Here is a 23,840-nt window from a genome sequence, read left to right on the forward strand (position 1 = left end):
TTTTCCTGAGGTCTCTCCAGCCATGCAGAACTGTGAGCCAATTAAACCTCTCTTCCGTATAAATTACCTAGTCTCAGGTAGTTCTTTATAGCGACGTGAGAGTGAACTAATACAAAGCCCATCTCATGTCTTTGTATCTTTAACGTAGCTGGCCTGAGCCAGGCGATCCCGATACCGATGATCAATAAAGGCAAAAGGTATAAACTTAAGTACCATTTAAGGCACGATCCAGCATCTACTTTGCTATGCTCTAAAACTGATTACTGATCCTTTGTTTTGCCTTTCTTTTTCACTTACTGACTCATTCGTTTTATTTCATTTTACTTTTTCACCCATTTTGGACCTGTGGATAATGTCTAACACTTTGAAAGACAATAGCTCATTAATGGAGGTCCATTGACACACAAGTAAATAAATGAATCCATTGACGGTCATATCACCTGGACTTGGTTTCCTCATTTGATTCTTAGCTTTTTATAATTGCTTTCACCAAAACTCATCCCAGTCTCATCGTGTGTCTGGCCATTTCAGGCAGGAAATTTTCCCTTTATCAGGCTTTGGCAATTGCTTGCTGAAAATTGTGGCCTGCGTGACACCTTGACTCTGAACAAAACTAATTTAAAAAAAAAAATCGCTTCCATCACGATGTGTACTTAAAAATGCATCCTTTTTTGTCCATCTTCACATCTCATACTAGTACAGTTAATAAACATTCAGAGAATGTTATGAAGAACAGGCCCTCACCTTTCCATGCACATATTAGAAAATACTTCAGCTTTAGAATTAAGTCAAACTAATTTCACTGCTTAATATATTAAGCCTCAGTTTACTTGTCTGTAAAATGGGGATAATACCTCCCTAATAGAGAGGATATGAACACTAAATATGATACACATGAAGTGTTTAGTCCAATACCTGACATACCATAAAAAAATCAAGAATTAATTGTGCTCCTTCTGGAATGTATTTGAATATGTTTAATATCATATCAAGTTTCAGTAACAATAATAAAACTGATTCTCTAAAGATTCACACAAAAATGCATCACATAACAAAACTATTCTATTATGAAGATAGATACAGAAAAAAGATCTAATAGGCTTTTATAGTTGAGATACAATGATATTAAAATTTTGACATTACATATCTTTAAATTTGTATTTATATAGTAATAACAATGCACATCTTTATAAATATTAGGTTTCCAAAGATTAACTTCTGAAACATCGAAGCACCAAAATATCAAAATGAAATAAGTGTACTCATCCAATAATAATTAACTAACAATAGCTTAAAACTATATAATATGTGTACCTTCAATTTTATAAAATTAAATTATATATATGTGTGTACCCTCAATTTTGTAAAATTAAATTCTAGGACGTGCCTATCTGAAAGAGATATTCAACTAGCTAAATACTTTTCATTGTATTTTGCCATAATAATAAGAAAAACCTACAGTGATTTAACATTGCCTTGTCATTTTAACAAATTTAAATTTAAAAGTGTCACAATTCTGATAAATGTAAAAGCATGAGTACATATTAGTATAAATTACAACATAACTATTACTATCTGAATGTCTGTGTAATGCATGTTTGTGTGAGGCAAATAGACAAAATATTTTATCTATTAAAATATCTATTGAGTAATGCCTAATATTGTGCATTTGATTAATAAAATACTCATTCCCTCCTGAAAACAGCTAGGAAATCAAAGAACACTGAAGATTTCAGTATTGTCATGGGGAAAAAATTTCATGTTGTAAATATCATTATTCATTAATTATACAAAATCAAATTAATTAAATCTTTATGAAAATGAAATAAATTACTAGTAAGAATTCCAATTTGAATAAAGTTGGCCTCAGAAATATATTTTCACTTTTTTTATTTGTAAGGTTACACATTTTTTATTCCATCATTTGCACCTGGAAAATAATACAGTTTTCAACAGGAAAAAATACTGTCAATTTGATTTAAATTTCACAAGAAAATGGAATATTATTTTCTGTGCTCTTAGTAGTTTCTGTTGCAAAGTTAAATCATAATCATATATAACAACACAAAATCTTAATTTCATATGTCACAGTGCCTTTTTCTAGCAGATTATAAATAACTTAAATGTATTTTCTTAACTTGTAAAATTAAGTACATCTTAAGATTTGCTACAATAGTAATAATTCTCCATTATCTGTAGACTCCAGTGTAAAATCTAAGGACAAAGTATGATCTTTCTGTGATTGATTATGATACCTCATTATTTAGATAAATGTTACTTGAGAAACTGCCATTTCCTTTGTCTTTTAATGTCCTTTAAATGTCCTTCATTTCCACTAAGTGATGAAAAATGAAAAGAAATTGGAAAAAAACAAAATGGGCTTTTAAATGCTTGAAAAACACTATATTTTGCAATAATTATTTGCCTCCTATTTTTTCATCATAATAATTTAGAGTTTAAGGATATAGTTCAGATCAAATCTTTTGGGGAATTTCAGTTATAATAAGTGGTAACTTCAACTGGAATAAATAATATATTCTCCTATCACTAAATAAAATATTGTTCGTTCATTAAATGAATACTTAAACCACAGAATGTGTTATAAAATGAACAATAGAAAATGAATCAGGAGTGACAAAGGTTAACATCCACTGTAGAATTTCACTCATGGAAACATATTTAGGAGCATGGCAAACGCGCACCTGGTAAAGCGTAACTTGATTAATTATAGCCAGCATGAATTCAGGTAGGGGAGGTCATGCTTAACAAACCTATTACAATGCTTTGAAGTTATTACTGCCAAAATAATTCAAATTCAATTCATAAAGTCTAGTTAGACTTTAGAAAAGCTTTGGATGAGGATCCATCACACAGTATTAATAGGTAAATTAAATACCATGTAATGGGAACTAAAACGAATTAGGATAGCAGAGTGTTTTTAGAAGAGACAGCAACAACATCAGGATGAAAATATTTTAAACAGAAAAAATATATAATGAGATAAAAGCTGTGAAAATCTATGTTCTCAATGACAACAGAGAAAAATTAGTATGGCTACATATGAAACGATATATTGTTCTGACTATCTTATAAGCCCTGACTTGCAGAATAATAACTATATAGAAACATTATAGTCTACAGAGAAACTGGTATTTTGAAGGATAATTATTTTCCAGTTGTAGGATGATGAATGCATATTAAAGCCCCAAAAAGAAATATAGATACACAGCTCATCACTTACGCCAAAGAAATGCAAAATAATATTACAAATGTCTAAAAAAATTGATTTATTAAGATATTTAACAGAGAGGTACTAACACAAAGCATAAATGAATGTAATCTACTGACAGAAGTTTAGTTAATACAACCATATTTAGAAACTGTTTCCTATACTAAAATTTATTTTTAAAATATATCTAAAATTTAGAACTTTCAGTTGATAAACCTGTAATGATTTATAGAACACCTGTGATTGGCAACGCAATAGAAAGCTTAGAATCACATACTTGTATTAAACCTGAATTATTATATATAAAATTATATTTAATATTTACATATTGTAATTTAATATTATATTTAATGTAAATTCTACATTATTTCTGATACTAGATAACAAAATAGTTTAATCACTTCTTAGTTGACTAAGAAAAAGCTTCCTTTCTTTAGTCACAAAAAGGCCACGCTCTAATAATGAAAGAAACAAAACATATGCTTGTATGCACTTACACACAACGGATAAGATTAGTCATGTATAGAAGTAAACAAAAAATATTGCGCATAAACTTGTTCATGTTGAAGTCTAGGCATGCTGGTGATGGAAGTGGGCTGTGTTTCAACACTGCCAACAAAGAGTCCTGTGTGTATTCTTATGAAAACAAGCCTTGATTTGGCTGATGTAAAGAAGGCGTAATCTGAGCCAATTATATAGCAATATGTCTAGAAAGCAAATGAAGCTAGTTATTAGAAAACAAAATATGCAAAAAAAAGTTAAATAGAAAGACTACGTTTAGCGCATTCCCTGTACAAATCAATACTCAATAATAACTGACAGTACTCAACTAAACGTCAATGTATGTAAGTGCTTAATAGTTAATATTAATTGATTTAAATTAATTTCTATATTATTGATAATACATTATTACTACTATAAATTATTGCTTTATAGAAACAGAGAGGTTAAGTATCAGGTCCATTGTACAGCAAATAAATTGTGAAGTTAGGATTTGAACACAGGCATTATGGCTGTAAAGCAATGCTGCCTGAGAATACAATGTGAGCCATAGATGCAATTTTAAGTTTTCTGTAGCAATATTTTTAAAAGTAAAAATATATATGAAATTAATTTCAATAATATATGTATTTAGACCAATATATCTGAGTAATATAATTCCAGCATGTGCTCAAGAAAAAAATTATTGAAGTTTTTACATTAGTTTTTTTTTCATAGTAGTCTTCGAAATCCAGCAGTTACATCTCAATTGCAACTAGTCAAATTTCAAGTGCTTGATAGTTCATATATGCCTAATGGCTATCACTGGGATGTATTACCTTAGAATATGGGCTTTAAGGTATTCAGCACAGTTCCTCTCAAGAAGGCTATTAAATAGGAACATTTACTTACATTTTTACTCTTGGTTCAAGCCCTTCAAATGATCAACTGAAGACAGAACTGGGGTTCCTATCTGGGAAAGCATGTCCTACAAACCAACCACAGAACTTTTGTTCAATTCTTGGTTATATCTGTGATTGTCAATTCAAAATTTTTATTTGGCTTATCAATTGCTTTCTGGCTCTTTTGATTAGAATAAAGCAATCTCAGAAGGTCTGTAAACAATGAGTGTCCTGATGTAACAGTGTTTCTGGACCTCCAAAGCTGCAGACACTCTCTTGCACAATACAGCCTTGGTGGATCTGCAACACCCAGCTTGTTTTTTCTGCTCACTCAGCAGATATATACTATGTATCCAAGTTTGTGCAGGGTAAATAGGACCACTTATTGAAATCTGTATGCAGTTATAAAATATAGAAAGTCTGTATTTAAAATAGCATATAAAAAATGTATCTCTGTTAAAAAATAAGTAGTTTTACATTTGTCCACATATAATAAAATGACCAATATTAATAACCAATAATTTTAAAAGTCCTCAATTTTGTCGTTCTAAAATGCATGAAACTCATTTCCACTGTTTAGTGAAATAATACCTGCTTTCCATAACACATTTCAAATTTCAGTTACTATAGTACATTGACTACAATGGCATAAAGTACAAATTTCACTGCTAACTCTTCAGCACATGGATTATTATATAAATAACAGATGCTTATCATGACCAATGACCAATCACCTCACTTCTTCATAGTCTGTTATTGATTGGCTGCTGAGCATGTATTCAATTCACGTGCAGAAGGGAAAGCCTGTGGTTCCCTTAGCTCTTTGTTTCGCAGAGAAAAACCCACGTGATGTTTATCAAAAATGCATAATGAAAGAAGGAATTGGCCAAGGAAAATAAAAATTCCAGGGAGAAACTAAAGGTGATAGTGCTGTAAGTGAAATTGAAATCAAAGGTAAATGGAGTTATGGAAGAAATAACGGGCTTAGGGATGTTGACACTGTCTCCATTACAAAGGCTTTAAGACAGAAAGCCAGAGAAAATCGGTTAAGGCTGACATTGGCATAAATGAGAAATTTGGTTGTAACAAATAAAGATACAGAAAATCCGGATGAAGTAACGCCAAGAAAAAAAACTGAACATTAAATAAACACTTGCAAATGAAGACATAGACATTCCAGATGAAGTAACACCAACACACACAAACATACACACATACACACACACACACACATATTAAATAAACACTTGCAGATATTTCATGACATTCAAAGAGTAAAGAATAAAATGTTGAAGCTGATCCAAACTTAGAAAGATATGTAACAATCGAACAAGGCATAGAAAAGACTCATTTGTGGTACTAATAATAAATGATACTAGGAGAAGGGAAACACTACTTCAACTATTATTGATAATAACTTTACAAAGAAAAAAACATTTTAATTCTCAATATTTCTAATGTTTTAGAGTGTTAAACACATATTAGTGTTTTATCTTTCTACACATTTGTAAGAGCAAGAATTGTTTTAATGCTTTGATGCAAATTTTAAATGTCATAGAACGATCCTAAGTTTTCAACTGATTTGTTTACACGGTTTTAATTTGCACTGCCACTTTAACAATCCACTACTGTGCAAAGTGAGGGCTGTCTGTATGCACTTTCAGAGATCCTTAATATCTAGTGAAAATGTAATAAATTCACATATGCAAATAAAGCACTTTGGAAATTAAGAAAATATATATAACATTTAAAGTCAACAACTTATCTTTTCCAAAATAAACTGGAACCACCTAGCAAGGTTACCCTTGCTGACAAGAATGTGTGGCATTATCCAAGGTATTAACTGAAATTAACAATAACAGCCAAGAGGTTTTCTGAAAGACAAAGACAAAATAAATGAAGGCTCTCCATGGATAGTCTCACTGGGTAATTGAGGACTTTCCTGTTTCTCATAAACAGATGTTCTGTTCTTATTACTTTGAAGGCATATTTGGCTCGATAGTTTCTTCTCTCGTATCTCTCATTCTCAATTCACTTAAAATGATACATATAGTAATATTTAATAGCCAACCCTTAACGGTTCCTCTGCATCAGGTACTGGGCTAGACTCGTAATATACATGGGGATACATAAAACACAGCTCACTGAAAGATACTTCCGGAAAGCTAATAGTTGTGAGAAATGTGAAAGTAAAAGTTAATATGCAATTTTTCTAAAATAGGTGATAATCAAATACTTAGTATTTTCTGATTTACTGTTTTTATTACACTCACATGCCCTTGCTTCTAGTGATTTTTTTCTGAGGTATTCAATATCTTCATTCCTTACAGAAATAAGCATATATTCAAAGTATCTTATCATCTTTTCTTCCTAAAAGAACTTATTTAGCCTCACTTACTTATTTTTCCTCCATACTTACTGTTTGGACATGCACTTTGTGTATATCCTTCAAGATATTTTCCCTGCTTTTCTTTTTTTTTTTTAAGGTAAAATTATCTGTGTCTTTAGATAGACAGATAGGTAGCTCGCTAGATAAAAAGATGACAGATCAAGATGTAACTTTAAATCACTTTTACAATATTACATACATTTACCATAATCAATAATCAATTACACTAGCACTTCGGTTTTATTATCAACAGTCTCTGGTATTTTTGTGTATAAATTTTTTCCTTGGATTTTTTGTTTGGATGAAGGTCACCCGTGATTTGCACTGAAAATGTGTCCTCAAATGAAGATTAAACTGGAGTACATATGCTTTGGAGGCATCAATTTGCTGATTTATATTATTTAACAATTAAGCTGAACTCTATTTTAGAAATACATAATTTTTCTAATTGAAGATTAGTATTCTAAATAGAAATACATAATTTTCTATTTAAAAACATAAGCCATAACCTGACTTGACTTTACATTTCTTGAAGACACTGTAAGACAGCAGCACCACTTCTGGGAATATTTATAGTATTTGACTAATCAACTATTAACTAATCTATATAGAAAAAGCTAATTAATTAACTCCAGTTTAGTGAATATCAATGTTCAGAGGAACTTAAAACTCTTTTAAAAGTCAACAGTTACGCTTTTAATATGTACCAATATTCTTCATTATGCACTGATTGTGATTAATGTCCCTATGGAATTTTTTCAATTAGAAATGTTTAATTCAAATTTTCTGAAATCTTCATAGGTAATCTACCTTTTGAGAATTAAGTCTTTAAACATGACCCACTTACATCATTATGTAAGCCTTCCTATAATGTCATATCTAAAATCCTCGTGGAAAGTTTTCCCTGTAAATATACGTGATTTTTACAGTTCAAAACAAAACACCACATACATTTATTCTGAGAACACGTTTAGAAATGCTGACATAACTGAAATTCATAAAATCACATCAAATGCTTTACTACAGTAAAATTTCAATTTATTGAATTACACATGCAATTCTAAATAATAGTTTATCTAGAAGATCAATCATAGTTTAAACTAGATAAACAGTTTATCTTCTAGATAAACCATTATTATACTCAATGTCTGAGTATATTGTTTAGCTTTTAGGTAACAGAAAATGCTCAAAAATTAACTGTCCATATATCACCTTTTCTGAAGGATGTTTTAGGGCAAACTATTTCCTTCTTTTTCCTGGTACATTTTCTTCTTGAATTATCCAGTTGATGATGTATTTTCTATGTTGTTTGCATGTCTTTCAAACAATTTGATTTCTCTTTCATTTCAAATGGATATTTGTGTATATAAGACTGACAATAAACATTTGAATTTTGTCTTCATTCATCAACAAATTTTAATTTTCAAGTTCTAATTTTTTCAATATTCAGCATGTATAGCCTGGTTTTCAACTTCAATTCCCTAGCATCAAGTGTATCAAATATATAATCAAGATTTAGTATATAATTTGTGACAAAATGAGACACCAGATCTCCTCTCATGGACATGGAAACAAAATAAATATAAGTGTGCAATTATCAATTTGATGAGAGATATAAAGAATTCTTAGAAAAGAGGCATTTGACCCACTCAGAGAAATTTACTTGAGGAAAATGTTTCCTTGAGAAAATTACACTTTAGATAAAATGTAAACAAAGAGGGAGAGTGTGAGCATTCTAGGCAAAGAAGCACAGATGAAAAAAGTAAAGGACTGGAAAAAAGGGCAGTAATTTGGAGTCTAGACTCCAATGTCAGTAACAAAGAGAAAGATGTTGCTGGGTTTCGAGGCAGAAATGAGGCATTGCAGACAAAGAACATTAAAGGAAGTATTGTTACATTAAGTTGCTTATATCTTCACCCCAAGACTAATGAGAAGTCACTATTTTTTTAAGCAGAAAAAAAATCTGGTATAATCACACCTACAATGCTAGAATGGATGTAGACAGTTACAAGGTTACCACAGCATGGTGGCTTACACTGTGATTCAAGTTTTAAAGATTGAAAAAACGTGAATGGTAACCAAAGACAATTTTCCTTAACAGGTCAAATCTGCCTGATGTGTTAATAAACTTTTTGAGTAGGAGATGTCAAGGATAATGCCACGATGTCAATTTGGCAAATGGATGAATGGAGTCGCTGTTTACAGACACAAATGTTAGAAGACAAGAGGTTTGAGGATGGCAGTGATCTGCACATGTCCACATTTGGATTAATGACAATGTCCAATAGCATCTGTAACTGTGATCCCTAATGACACAAGATAAAGGGACAGTTCCCTAAAGAAGAGGTATTCTATTTCCAGGAGGCAGCAAAGGGTGAAGAGACAAAAGAAGTCTCCACACAGGAGACAGCTGGCAGACTCTCTGTCTGCCTTCCTGTCATTCACGTCCTTTGCCCGTCTTAAGCATCACCTTATTCAAACCTTGACCCAATTTATTATTCTTATTAAATAATTTTCCGGGACATAACAAATTGTCTTCCTGATCTTCCTCTGATCCCTATATTTACTGATCTCTTTGGGTTTGACAAAGTTATGAAGGTCATGAAAAAATTTAGAAAGACTCAGGCAATGTCAGGTTACTGGTATTCTACTCATTGTTGCAAAAATTCTGTAGAACATTCGAAAACTTACATTGTTAGCTTTGTTCTAATTTTTTCTATAATTATTAATAAAATTTTGCTTAACAAATGACATTCACAAATATCTATAAAGAGATATAAATACATTATTATTTTATATTACAAACTAATTGAGCTAGGTATCAGTTCAATGTCTTTGAAACACATCTACAGTATGTAATTATGTATCACATTTATATATGGGTCTGAGCTAGGAATCAAGACACTCAAGTTCTTGTCCTAGATTTTCCAGTATATTTCACTCCTTTGTCCTCAAATTTTGTTTTCCACTTAGAAACAATTTGTCAACAATCTGATATTCAGTTGACATAATATTAGTATTCAGAAAAATGTTAGCTCACTTGTGTGGCTTCTACTAGTATCAAAGCAGGTAGTTTCTATGAGTCACCATTGTTTAAAATAAAAACAATTATTCATGCTAATAAATATTCATATTTATAACTGACAGATAAAATTAATAATGTTATTCATTCAGTAAATTCGTCTAAACTAGCCATAGAATTTGTATTATATAAAGATAAAATAAATATTTATAATATTTTTAATATTTAAACTTATATTCCACCCAAATGAAATTATTATAAGAAATCTACTTAAACTCCTAAATCATTAGAGTAGATTAATGATATTTCAGAGCTTTCCTCTCTTTAAAGTTTTGCGTCTACCACATAAAACTGTTTAACAATGCTGTGGAGAGTATATTTTAAGTAACTCTTTAGTCAAGAGTTCTAACCATTCACCTATTTCATTTCAATAAAGAGACCCTTGTGATCACAGGCAATTTCTTCACGTATCACGGCGAACTCAGTACAAGGTCTACCCATTCCATACACAAATAAATATTTCTAACAGAAATTCACTCATTGATTCATTCATTTGTTTATTTTCAAATATTTATTAAGCACCAACTTTGTCAGGTCCTGTTTTAAGTACTAAAAACAGAGGTATCTGAAACCGAGCCTCTAGTTAACGTGGAGTACAAAGATGAATATTAGCCTTTAAGATGTCATTGTAAGGCCGGGCGCGGTGGCTCAAGCCTGTAATCCACACTTTGGATTTTGGGAGGCCGAGACGGGCGGATCACGAGATTAGGAGATCGAGACCATCCTGGCTAACACGGTGAAACCCCTTCTCTACTAAAAAATACAAAAAACTAGCTGGGCGAGGTGGCGGGCGCCTGTAGTCCCAGTTACTCGGGAGGCTGAGGCAGGAGAATGGCGTAAACCCGGGAGGCGGAGCTTGCAGTGAGCTGAGATCCGGCCACTGCACTCCAGCCCGGGCGACAGACCAAGACTCTGCCTCAAAAAAAAAAAAAAAAAAAAAAAAAAAGATATCATTGTGAACATTTTCATAGCATTTTATTTAAAAAAAGTAAAAGGAATAGTATTTTTATTTTAAAAAGTATTTTCTAATATTGAAACTTAATTACAGGAATAAATTACATTCTATACTTTAAGATATATGAGTGTTCTATTTTGGTTTCAGGTAATTATGAGGCTAACTAGTATACTTGAAAGTAATGTACAGTGTCAAATCTCCTTCTTAAATTGATAACTGAGTAGAACCTGCAATCATATATGTTATCCTCAGTAAAGGATCCATGTAATCCTTATCCATGTAAGACAGGCCTTGCTCCACCTTGCCTTCTGCCATGATTCTGAGGCCTCCCCAGCCATGTGGAACTGTATGTCCAATTAAACCTTTTTTGTGAATTGCCCAGTCTTGGGTTTGTCTTATCAGCATTGTGAAAACAGACTAATACATATGTATTAAAAAATCACTATGTACTTTACGAATATCAACGATTACTGTGTGTCAATTAAAAAGTAAATTTAAAAAAAGATTTGTTACAGGCACGTTTGGAAGTGAGTAATAGGGATGACAAATTTCCAAGATGGAAGAAAAATAAATAACCCAGAAGTAGGTTGTATATCTCATGTATAGAATAAAAAAAGACTGTAATAATAAGTTACACCAGAACTACATAGTTACATAATAAAATCACCTTCAACCATGTACCACTAACAAAAACAAATTAAAAACCTCAGTGAGCAGTGTCATGTAATGTTTAAGCTTAGATAGCATTCATTCATGCAGCACACAGTATTGAGAACCAATTATGTATGTGCCAGGCATCAAACTCAGATTGGGGAAACAACATGAACAAGGGACCAAAGGTCTCTTCTTTCCAATAACTAACATTCTTGCGGCAAAAGACGTCGAGTAAACAAATAAATCAGTGAAATAACTTACAGACATTCAATGGTAGTGAATGCTCTGGGGAACAGCATTAATGAGGAGAATTTGGGGGTGGGGTTGTGGTCTATTGATTTATGGTTTCTATCAGGGAAGTCCAGATTCTTAAAATGACATTTGAGAAACCGATTGGGATAGGTTAAGAGAGTAAGCCTTGCACATATCTGAGGAGAGAATATTGAGGCAGAGTTTGTCTAAAGGGTGGAAGAAACTGCAAGCTTGCAGGGGTAGCTGGACATAAATTTCCAAAAGAAAAACTAACTGAGGTACTCTCAAAAACCCTGTAAAGTACTGGTTTTTATTCCTGAGCGGAAAGAGAGAAGCTACTGGAGAAACGAATAGTTTCAACTTAAGTTTTAAATGAGTCACTCTAGCTGCTATATAGATACACACACTGGGGGCAGAGTGGTGAAGGCAGGCAGCATTACAGCTAAAACAGGCATGGGATATTTCTTGAAAAGGAAGTAAGATACATCTTATGGCAATGCTTGGTTTTTTTACCATCAAGAGTTTTGTTTAGACGTCATTATTCCTAGAAAATAACAAGAATAAAACTGTCCATATTCATATTCACTCTTGACGCTGCAGATTTTTAAAACTAATGGGCCCCTAGGCCTATTGACATTTTCAATATGTTTTAGTGTTCCCAGAAAATGTAAAAAATAAATAAATAATAATTAAAAAGGCTGAATTAGACAGTAAGTTTTTAAAATTAAGAACTTCCCCATTTAAAATCTGTATATCTTTAATATTTTAAAAAGTCAGCATATCTGACAAGAATAGATAAAAGCAGTGCTTCTTAACCTTGAATGTGCACACACATCACTGGGAAGATTGTGAAAGGCAGATTCTGATTCTGTGATTCTGGGGTGGGGCCCGAGATTCTGCATTTCCATCAAGCCTCCAGTTGCTGCCGATGCCGCAGGTCCTAGGTCCATGCTTTGAGTAGAAAGTCATTGCAGGGTAGTTGTGGTTTCCATCCCCCACCCCCAGTCCTTGCATCCCTACCTATTTGTTGTTGATGTGGCTGGCTGACTGTGTTGCTGTTCGTTGGCTTTCGAGTTTGTATTCCCTGCTTTTATGACATGGCCTCTCGGATAAAATAAGTAAATAGAGTGGCCATTTTTAAACCAAGAATTACTGTTCCATGCACACAAGCCATATATGTCTAAACTCAGAAGAAATAATATTATCATGTTTTTCACCATTCATACATCAGTAGCTGACTTTCAGAAACCCATGGCCAGACAGCTTAAATGCACTTTGTAAGGAGTCGTGGTAGATCTCAGAGCAGGATGCAATGGGAAGGAGGGGCAGGTGGCACAATCACTGAACCAAAAAACATAGAGAAAACAGAAGAGAAAGCAGAGAGCAGTTGCTTTAGATGTCAGGCACACACAGGCCCAAATCCCAGATAAAGTCATTCTGGCATAGGCATTTAGTTTCAATCTGAAACAGATGTTCAGAGAAATATTCAGCCTTGCCACATCAATATTTGTAGTGAGGCCCGGCGTGGTGGCTCACACCTGTAATCCCAGCACTTTGGGAGGCCGAGGCGGGCAGATCACGAGGTCAGGAGATTGAGACCATCCCGGCTAACACAGTGAAACCCTGTCTCTACTAAAAATACAAAAAATTAGCCGAGTGTGGTGGCTCATGCCTGTAATCCCAGCACTTTGGGAGGCCGAGGCGGGCAGATCACGAGGTCAGGAGATCGAGACCATCCTGGCTAACACAGTGAAACCCTGTCTCTACTAAAAATACAAAAAATTAGCCGGGTGTGGTGGCGGGCACCTGTGGTCCCAGCTACTCGGGAGGCTGAGGCAGGAGAATGGTGTGAACCCAGGAGGCGGAGCTTGCAGTGAGCCGAGATCGCACCACTGCACTCCAGCCTGGGCGACAGAGCGAGACTCCGTCTCAAAAAAAAAAAAAAGAAGAAGAAGAATATTTGTAGTGAGAGAGCTCAGGGAAATAACAGGAAAAAAGTGTGTTTTTTTAATTTGTTTTTGTTTTTTTTATTGTGGGTTTGATTGCCACTAATAGCCAGCAGATGGTATAGACACATTAGGGAGAGAAAATTCTCATAGGTTTTGGGTCAAAATAATCACTTATACTTTCAATTGCATCATAACTTTGAGAACAGCAAAATTCTTTTGGATGAAATTCTTCAATAACCAAAAAAATTTTAAAGGCAATTTCATTTACTAACAATAATTGTTCCCAAATATTTATATTGGGGTAACTTTTTAATCATATTTTCAAATAAAGAATCTATTTTCTAACAAAGTATAAGTTCTCCAAATTAATCCTTGTATTCAGTGGAAGGTTTAACACGGCCAGTTTTTGCTAAAAAGGAAAACAGAACCAACAAAAAAAAACTAATAAAAATGACTGACATAATGTAGCTAAATACCAAAATTGTAAACCTATGATCCCTGAAGCCTGAAAAACAGTACCTAAGAATGTCTCTTCTTAAGACTGGAAAGGCTCAATTAAGTTTGCCAAACCCTGAATGTCAAAGTCAACAACCCCCCCATATTTGATCCTGAAGAAAGAAAGAAATAAGCACAAATTCTGGAATGCACGTCTATGTGAAATTTGTCTGCATGCAACATTATAGATCCTGGAGTTGTTATATGTAGTTTGAACTTTCCCTTTATGTGAAAATTTGAGGAAACAAAATTGGCATCATGTTTTTAATTCATTCTCACAAGACGTAATGAATTCCAACCCAGCACATTTTCTTAAAAACCTACAGCCATATATGCAATTATATATAATTTAAATACAGTTATTGAAGATGTTTAATTTGATGTTAAGAATAGTAGTATATTAAACAATTCTATTCAATATGAATTACAATTATGGCATAACCTAATATCTGGCTTTGCATTATTTAAATTTTTATTAACAAATGCTTGGCTTAAAAAAGATATAATGCTCGCCCTAAAGTGATCTAGATTTAGCATATTTTCTTTACCTTTGGATTGATAGTTAATGCAGTTTATATTTAACAGTTTGAAAGCTACTAATATACAAATTTAAAGCATTTTATCATTATTTAATACAGCATCATATACTAACCATATGCAATTACAGTTCCACATCATTCTATAGAATTCCAATACATAAAACACATGAGAAAATATTTATTTCAAGGTGAATTTACAGAGCTTACGTGTATTTGAATGGTGATATTCAGATAGTATGGATAAAGTCAATGACATGACTTACTCCTGACATATGACTCTTATTTCGATTCCCTATGTGATCACCCAACAATTGATCATACACAGTCCCAGATCTGCCAGAGATTACGTTAAGCAGACCTTCATTATTTCAGCCTTCCAAGGGCCAAAACCAGAGCCAAAGAGAAGACTGGTCTAAATTGCGAGGCCAGGATCTAAATGAGATGCAACCTTAGTACCTTATGCAATAAACTCACCATTTCCTCTCTCCTTGCATGCCCATTCCTGTCTGTGACCCAGGGTGCTGTATCTCCCAGTGGTCCCAACACGAAACAGACGGCACACCAAAATTAGGATAACACCTTATTTACAAAAGGACTAATTACAAAGTTTTGGGCAAGCTACAGAAGAACCATAAGGGAGAGGTCCAGGACCAGAGATAACACTAGAAAAGCTGTTGCAACTCCTTAGTCCAAAGGACTAATAGAAGAACAGGTTATCAGAACCCAGGAGGAGAAAGAGTTGTGTGGACTGTGCTCTGATGAGAGGAGCAGTGACAGTAGATGAGGACACAACCTCAAAGAGGGAGCCAGGAGAAAAATACTCAGAGCTTGTTCTTCTCCTGGGTCTTGCAACTTGGCTCACCACTGGCCAATCTCAATTGGCAAAAATACAAGTCAGTTTCGGGAAGCCAGTGCACAGTACAGAAGACAGTAGATGAAATCCAAAGGGGCAAACGGAAAATAGAAAACATAAATTCTAGGCAGAATGTGGAGATTATCTTTGATTGTTTTTACAAACTGACATTTCCTTTCTAACGCTAGTGATTACCATGACAGGACTTAGGGGAAAATACACAACACACACACACACACACACACACACACACACACACACACAAACACATAATCTTAAAGATAATATAAATGTTCATGTCATTCTTGTCACCTTTCTGGGAAGACAGGTTACAATGTTAGATATGTCTACAAAATTATCAATATCATTATCAAAAGGATAGTTATTTCTGCATTCATTAAAAAAAAAGATAAAATTCAATTTGAAAAAATCCTAGCAAGACATAATAAGTACACTGAATAAAACTGTAAAGATTAGGAAGAAAATCACACACACATACATCCCTGCATTTAAACTGAAACCTCTTAAACCATAATCTTTGCAGTTTTAACACAAATACAACAGTATGGCCCGCTATAAACGTTCTGGTTAAATTAACTGTTCATTTCATTCAGGACTCACATTTCAGTAAACCAAAACCATTTTTAAAAAAAATACTTCAAAAAGTCTAATTATCGTTTGTGATGTTACATTTTGCTGCACTGAAAAATATTTCATTTCTCTCGATGGTTCTAATCTCTGAAGTACCCTAAAGTCAACTCTCTCTGTTTTACACAAATGCAATGGTGTCAGAGATAAACTTTCTCTGACCATGTATGCTATAGCATATATTCTGAACAGATGTCTTCTGTATGCATGTGATTCTGCCAATTATACAGTCCCTTTCATGTAAATAGAAATGTAAATGTAAAATGTGTAAATGGTTATGAATAGACTCTCATGTCTGCAAAACGAGCTGTTGAATCAAAGGATAAAATGCCCTTCAGTGAAACTGTCCTCCTTTTGTTTTTCTTCTGTGTCACCAAAGTCATCTTCTGTTTCGAGATGGTCTTTTATATTTCATGGTCATGCAGAGCATCCTGCTATCTCAGCATCAGTGATATTAGGTGACACATCAGCTACCTGATTTCCCTCACTTTTTATCGGTTTTACAGGAGAGATAACAGGAGAGTGTTGACTGATTACAAAAAAACATTCTATATCTCATGTAAAGAATGTGTCCCATGTTACACTTGAGTCACATGAGAAAGCCTTCAATGTATTCCTATAACAGGGTTATACTGCAAATGAAACATGAAAATCTCTTAATATTTTCCTTTAAATGAATCTAAGCACGTTAAGTTAAATCTGAAAGTCTTACATAGTTTCCGCAAAGTGCTTAATAAATTAATTTCCTCCCATGATTTTCTCTAATATACAATATATGCTGAATAATATTTGCTCACAGATTGAAAGCAGTGAGGTGATATTAACTTTCAAGAAAATAGCAATAAACAACTGGAAACTAATCTTTATTCACTGTTGGAAGAGTCTGTAAAGATATCTTCACATGCCTTTAGAAAGCTGTAATCACTCACACCCCAGCAGAAAGGGCACACTAGTGTTCTGCATCAGAGGGCCCCATGTCTCCAACCATGACAGCTAGAAGGGTCGTGAAAATTTGATGAGAAAGAAGCCCATCCAGAGACCGAACAGCAGCCTTTGGCTCATGAGCCCAGCTGGACAAGGGAGAAATCAAGCAAAATGAGCCTGAGATAGCAACATGGCTGGAACTGAAACATAAGAGGCCAGTGTAAGCTGAGGAACCCAGTCAGTGGAGATAACCAGAGCAGATGCACAGAGGGCAAAGTCCCATGACAGAAAGGGCAAGGAGGGTAGATGGAAGAGAGTGCCCAATCTGGCAAGCTGCCCTGCACTAAGCTCTTTACTGCTACCAGGTTCCTGAGTGCATGCATCTTTTCAAGAAACTCCCTTTTTGAAGGAAGTTAAATTGAGAAACTCTCCATTCTTTATAATTAAAAAAAAAAACCCGTAACTAGACACACATAATGGTTAATTACAATAACAACATTAACAACAATAACTTTGCAAGATTTTTGTACAGGCTTTAACTTAATCAAGTATATTTTGAATAAAGAGATTCGATTTCAGGTTTTCATAATCCTGTCTTAATGGAGGAATTTGTCCCATTGACTGAAGATGGTAACTGTGGTTTCTCTAGTTCCTGTAAAATCACACTAGCACAGTGACTATTGAAACCCTATATTCAAGCATTGTATTTATATTTTATTTAACGTGAGCAAGACTTTCAAATATGAAAAGGTACTATTTTTACTATAAGCCCTAAGTATAAAGCTCTATAATTTTAACTCCTATAAATTATTCATCCATATAAAAACATATTTATTGAATGTTAATTACATTATGAGTGCCCCACAAGACAATTGGGAAACAAAAGATTTGAGGGGAAAAAAATAACATTCCCTACCTCCATGGCATGAAGAGGAAGTGTCCAAATATGACAGTTTCGTAATCCATGTATGACACGCAAAAATGAAAGTACTTTTCTAATGTGTTATTACATTATTGATTACAATAATTTCAAACTGGAAGAAACTTAAAAATCATACATACTTAAAAATCATACTTGCTGTTTGACTCCACTTATAAAACATTTATGAAATGACAAAAGTTTTTTAAATAACAGGCAGATAAGTAATTGCCAGGAGTTAGAAACTGAAGCAAGAGTTAGGAAGGAGAGAAATGAGTGTGGTTATAAGAGAACAATATGAAAAATACTTGGGATGTTGTAACTATTCAGTACCTTGACAATGGTGGTTAATAGGAATCTGAACAGATAATAAAACTGTTCAGGACTTATCATCAGTTATAGCATGAATGTTTGTGTCCCCTCAAAATCCACATGTTGAAATCCTAAACCCCAAAGTAAGGGTGTTAGGAGGAGGGGCCTTTGGAGGTTATCAAGTCAGGAAAACAGAACCCTCATGAATGAGATTAGCACTCTTTTCTGAAAAGAGAGCCCAGGGAGCCTCCTGGCTCCTTCTGCCACATAAGGATGCAGCGAAACAATGGCCTTCTACAAACCAGGAAGTGAGCCCTTAACAGACATCAAATTGGCTGGCTTTTTGATCTAGGTCTTCTCAGCCTCCAGAACTGTAAGAAATAAATTTCTGTTGTTTAAGACACCCAATTTATGGTGTTTTTGTTATAGCAGGCCTAATGGACTAAGATACCATCCACCCTCCCCAACATATACACAAATGAATACAGTAAAGTTTGGGTAAATTTAAATAAGATAGGTATAATTTATCAATGTCAATATTCTAGTTATGATATTACATTACAGTTTTCCAAAATGCTGTCATTGGGAGAAACTGGGCAAAGTACATTAAAAAATCTTGGCATAATTTCTCACAGTTATCTGTGAATCCATAATTACCTCAAAAAATAGAATTTTAAAACAAGATGAGGCTGGGGGTGGTGGCTTGCACCTGTAATCCCAGCAATTTGGGATGACGGGGTGGGCAAATTGCTTGAGGCCAGGAGTTCAAGACCAGCCTGGGCAGCATAGTGAAACCGCATCTCTACTAAAAACATGAAAGATTAGCTGGGTGTGGTGGCGTGCACCTGCAGTCCCAGCTACTCAGGAGGCTGAGATGGAAGGATCACCAGGAGGCAGAAGTTGAAGTGAGCTGAGATCACACCACTGCAGTCCAGCCTGGGCAATCAGAGTGAGACCCTGTCTCAAAAAAAAAAAATAAAGATGACTTACAGTGCTCAGTTGGGGTCTAGATTCCAAGTTCAGCTTGGATATCTATAAAAAACTAGTTTCAACAATTTGAACTTCAGTTTTCTCCCCTGTTAAATGGAAATAATAATTACCAGCAAAGTAATAATAAAATGGAGTAATAAATACCACCAAATATCAAAGATACAACTTCATTCATTCATTCACTCATCTATCCAAATATCAGGCATAGACCAGGTTTCATATACAACATTAAGAAGCTGGGAATATAAATGTTACCACTACTGTACTGCCATTATTATTACTCTTGCTGTTGTTACTACTACTATTACTAATTATAATAGAGCTTCCTGACCTCAAAAATGCATAAGCCAGCGAGACAGACAAATTTACAGAGATACTCTGTTCTGACAAATGCTTTGATAGAAGTAAAGGCTGCTCAAGGAGCAAACAGTAGACCTCTAACTCAGATTTCTAAAAAGAGAAACCAGGAAGCTTTCCAGAGCACAGGATGTTTGGATATTTGACCTCAATTCTGAAAGTTACATAGGAGTCCAGCAGAGTGGAAGGGCTTCTCAGGGAGAGGAAACAGAAGTACAAAGGTTCAAATACCTTAGAGAGATGGTGAATTTGTGAAAATCTAAGGCAGGCACTACAACTAGAACAAAAAGATGAGAGGAGAAAACTGCAGTTCTAATACATAAAAACACATGATATAAAGATAAACATAATAAATCAGCCCAGTAAAACCGTCAGTTGGTATCAAAGACTCAGGTTACCTCCAAACTACCCTCTACATTCATGGCAAATATAAAACATTTTAAGTATTGGAAGCAATGATATAATGATGTAATAGTAGTGGTAAAAATAGCATAGGTAGTAGTAATAATCAGTGTAACTTTTACAGAAGACTATTTAAATGAAACCTAATTTTTATTGAGCTAGCTACTTTTAAAACAAAATTTAATTATCGTGGTAGAGAATTTAGTCTGTGACACAGGACACTTAAGGCAAATGCCACCTATGGCAATGGTCATAAGATGACCAAAACTTTTTTTTTTTAATTTAGAAATTACTAAGCAATTATTCAGTGCATACAGCACTTCTATATTTATTGCAATCAAGAAGGTGTTGTTTTTTTTTTTTTTAAAGTTCTGATAGGTATAAAGCATTAGATTTTTTTTTTTTTTTTCCCCAGACAGAGTTTCACTCAGGCTGGAGTGCAGTGGCACAATCTCCGCTCACTGCAATCTCCGCCTACCGGGTTCAAGGAATTCTCCTGTCTCAGCCTCCCAAGTAGCTGGGACTACATGCGCCTGCCAGCACGCCCAGCTAATTTTTGTATTTTTAGTAGAGACGGGGCTTCACTTTGTTGGTCAGACTGGTCTCGAACTCCTGATCCACCCGCCTCTGCTTCCCGAAGTGCTGAGATTACAGCCATGAGCCACTGCGCCCGGCCCAATTTTTTTTTTAATTAGAAATTACTGAGCAATTATTGAATGCATACAGCACTTCTATACTTACTGCAATCAATAAAGTGTTTTGTTTTTTGGCTCTGATAGGTATAAAGCATGAGAGAGTTTTTTTTTTTTTTTTTCTTTTTTTTTGAGAGGGAGTCTCATTCTGTCGCCCAGGCTGCAGTGACACGATCTCGGCCCACTGCAACCTCCGCCTCCCGAGTTCAAGCAATTCTCCTGCCTCGGCCTCCCTAGCAACTGAGATTACAGGCGCCTGCCACCACGGCCGGCTAAGTTTTGTATGTTTAGTAGAGACGGGGTTTCACCATGTTGGCCAGGCTGGTCTTGAATTGCTGACCTAATGTGATCCGCCTGCCTCACCCTCTCAAAGTGCTGGGATTACAGGCGTGAGCCACCACGCCCAGTTGAGAATTCTTAATAAGTAATACATTGTCCTTTTGTTACAATAGGTAGCCAGTCAGAAATAGGCAGGACAGGAGATGGTTCCACCGCAACACACAACAGGAATGTCAGGCAACCATCAGGTGATGGTCGGGTGGTTGTTAACAGTCTATCTAAAACAATAACTGGTGACAGCCGGCGTCAGGGAAAAGAACTCTCCCAATAGATAGAAAACGCCTAAAACTCAGCAGCTTCCCGACAAGATCTCAGCAGTTGGGGGAGTGAGCTCAAGCACGTGCATTAAAAAGCAAAATGGCAGAACTGAACTGGTAAACGACCTCCTACGAGCATTCAGCCAGTAAGGGAAAAACGCCTAAGTGAGCATGCGTACAACTCTAGTAAACACACTGCGCATGCTCCCCTCCCAAGCCAAAGCGGGCCACTGTACACGCGGACAGCTCACCACAAGGGAAGAAGGAGGGCAGAAGCAATGCAACATCCGGGAAGTATGCCATCTTATAACACTCCAAGTCAAAAGGTCAAACCCTGCACTGGATCTCTCAAGTCACCTGGATGGCCCTCTTCTAAGTGTATTTTACTTCATTTCATTCCTGTTCTAAAGCGTTTAAATAAACTTCCATTCCTGCTCTAAAACTTGCCTCCATCTCTCCTTCTGCCTTATACCCATTGGTTGAACATCTTCTTCTGAGGAGGCAAGAACTGAGGTTTGCTGCAGACGGTATGACTCTGCCTCCAGTAACACTTTGAGCTCCAGAAGCTAACAGAGAGTCACAACAGAAATTTACCTGAATAATTCTATAATAATTTAGAGAGTAATAAATGTTAGGGGTATGAATCAATGTTTTTTTAAAATGATCTTATCAATTCCAACTTAGGAAGTCTTTTTTTTTATTTTTTTGACAGAGTTTTGCTCTTGTTGCCCAGGCTGGAGTGCAATGTCATGATCTCAGCTCACTACAACCTCCACATCCTGGGTTCAAGCGATTCTCTTGCCTCAGCCTCCCGAGTAGCTGGGATTACAGACATGCGCCACCACACCTGGCTAATTTTGTATTTTTAGTGGAGACGGGGTTTCTCCATGTTGGTCAGGCTGGTCTTGAACTCCCGACCTCAGGTGATATGCCCACCTTGGCCTCCCAAAAAGCTGGGATTATAAGTGTGAGCCACCATGCCCCGCCAGGAAGTCTTTAATTGGGGTAAAGGTGAAATGTTAATGTCATTAGGGGGTTTTTTGGACATTTTATCTGTTTATTTATAATAGCTTTATGGTGATGTAATCATTACACAAAAATACTGCACATGTTTAATGTACACAATTTGATGGGACTGAGCAAATACATACACCCATGAAACCATCATTACCATTAAGGCAATAAACATGTCCATCCACCTCCAAAAGATTCCTTTGCCCTTTTTGTTTTTGTTTTGTTTGGGAAGCTCATTTGCATGTATAAGAATGCTTGAGATCTACCCTCTGAACAAAATTTTAAGTTCATAATACACTATTGTTAACTATAGACATTATTTTGTTCAATAGTAGCATCTTTAAATAAAAGCATGATTGTTAAACAGGCAGGAGCAGCAAGTGAAGGATGTTTTAAGCACAAGGAACAGAAAACGGATAAAGTTAGAAAACAGATGTTTCATGTAGGTAACAGTTATAGCACTGAATATGTGAAAAATGTGACATGCACAGTGTTACCCAGATGGTGAGCAGACTCTTAGGGTAAGCTGGCAAGATAGTCTTACTGTCATAGGGATGGGGAGTTATCAATATTTTTAAGGAGATGAGTCTTTTAGAAGACAATCCAGTGATAATGTGAAGGAAAGAGTAGCTGTGTAGGGGTCAGAAACAAAGGGGAGGTGGAAGAAGTTATAACAACGACACAAGAGTGTCATGGTGATGGCCTGAATAAGAAAAGAACGCAGTGACTAAAAAAAAAAGGGCAAGAAAATTTTCACTAAAGCAGAATTTAGAAAACATGATATTCATTTCCTTACCAAGTACTGTAATACATTGTTTACCCCTTTAAAATATTTTATTATAAGAAATCCTTTTAGCACAATTTTAATGCAGTCTTATTTTCTCTCTAAATATAAATTCTTGAGGTCAGAAAAGTGTTTTCATCTTTGACATTTCTACAAATTCTGTCATAGTTTCTCACTCACAGAGGTGTCTTACTAAAAGTTTAGTGAATGAATGTAATTATCTCTTAAGAAAGATAAAAGCAAAAATCATCTCTAAGATGCAACAGGAATTCAGGGTAAGACGTTCTCATGCAACTGAATTCAAAAGAATTTTTTTTTAAACGTTACTTTAAGTTCCGGGATACATGTCCAGAACATGCAGGTTTGTTACATAGATATACATGTGCCACGGTATTTTGCTGCACCTATCAACCCGTCAGCTAG

General features: G+C 34.9%; 2 protein-coding genes across 4 annotated transcripts in view; one reads left to right on the plus strand and one right to left on the minus strand.

Moving 5' to 3' along the window:
* The window catches only part of LOC126949611 (ATP synthase subunit f, mitochondrial-like), a 739,455-nt gene that overhangs the window by 562,372 nt on the left and 153,243 nt on the right, over positions 1–23,840 (plus strand). Inside the window, exon 1 of one of the 2 annotated variants that reach the window (XM_050782166.1) lies at positions 19,177–19,183. The exons of the other annotated variant lie outside the window; for it this stretch is intronic. The gene's annotated coding sequence lies outside the window, so the exon portion shown is untranslated. Of the gene's footprint in view, positions 1–19,176; positions 19,184–23,840 lie in introns of those variants that run through there. 2 annotated transcript variants of the gene reach the window in all.
* The window catches only part of NCAM2 (neural cell adhesion molecule 2), a 566,845-nt gene that overhangs the window by 460,804 nt on the left and 82,201 nt on the right, over positions 1–23,840 (minus strand). The gene's annotated exons all lie outside the window — the stretch shown is intronic.

This window comes from Macaca thibetana, chromosome 3 (assembly GCF_024542745.1).
Source record: "Macaca thibetana thibetana isolate TM-01 chromosome 3, ASM2454274v1, whole genome shotgun sequence".
Lineage (NCBI taxonomy): Eukaryota > Metazoa > Chordata > Mammalia > Primates > Cercopithecidae > Macaca > Macaca thibetana.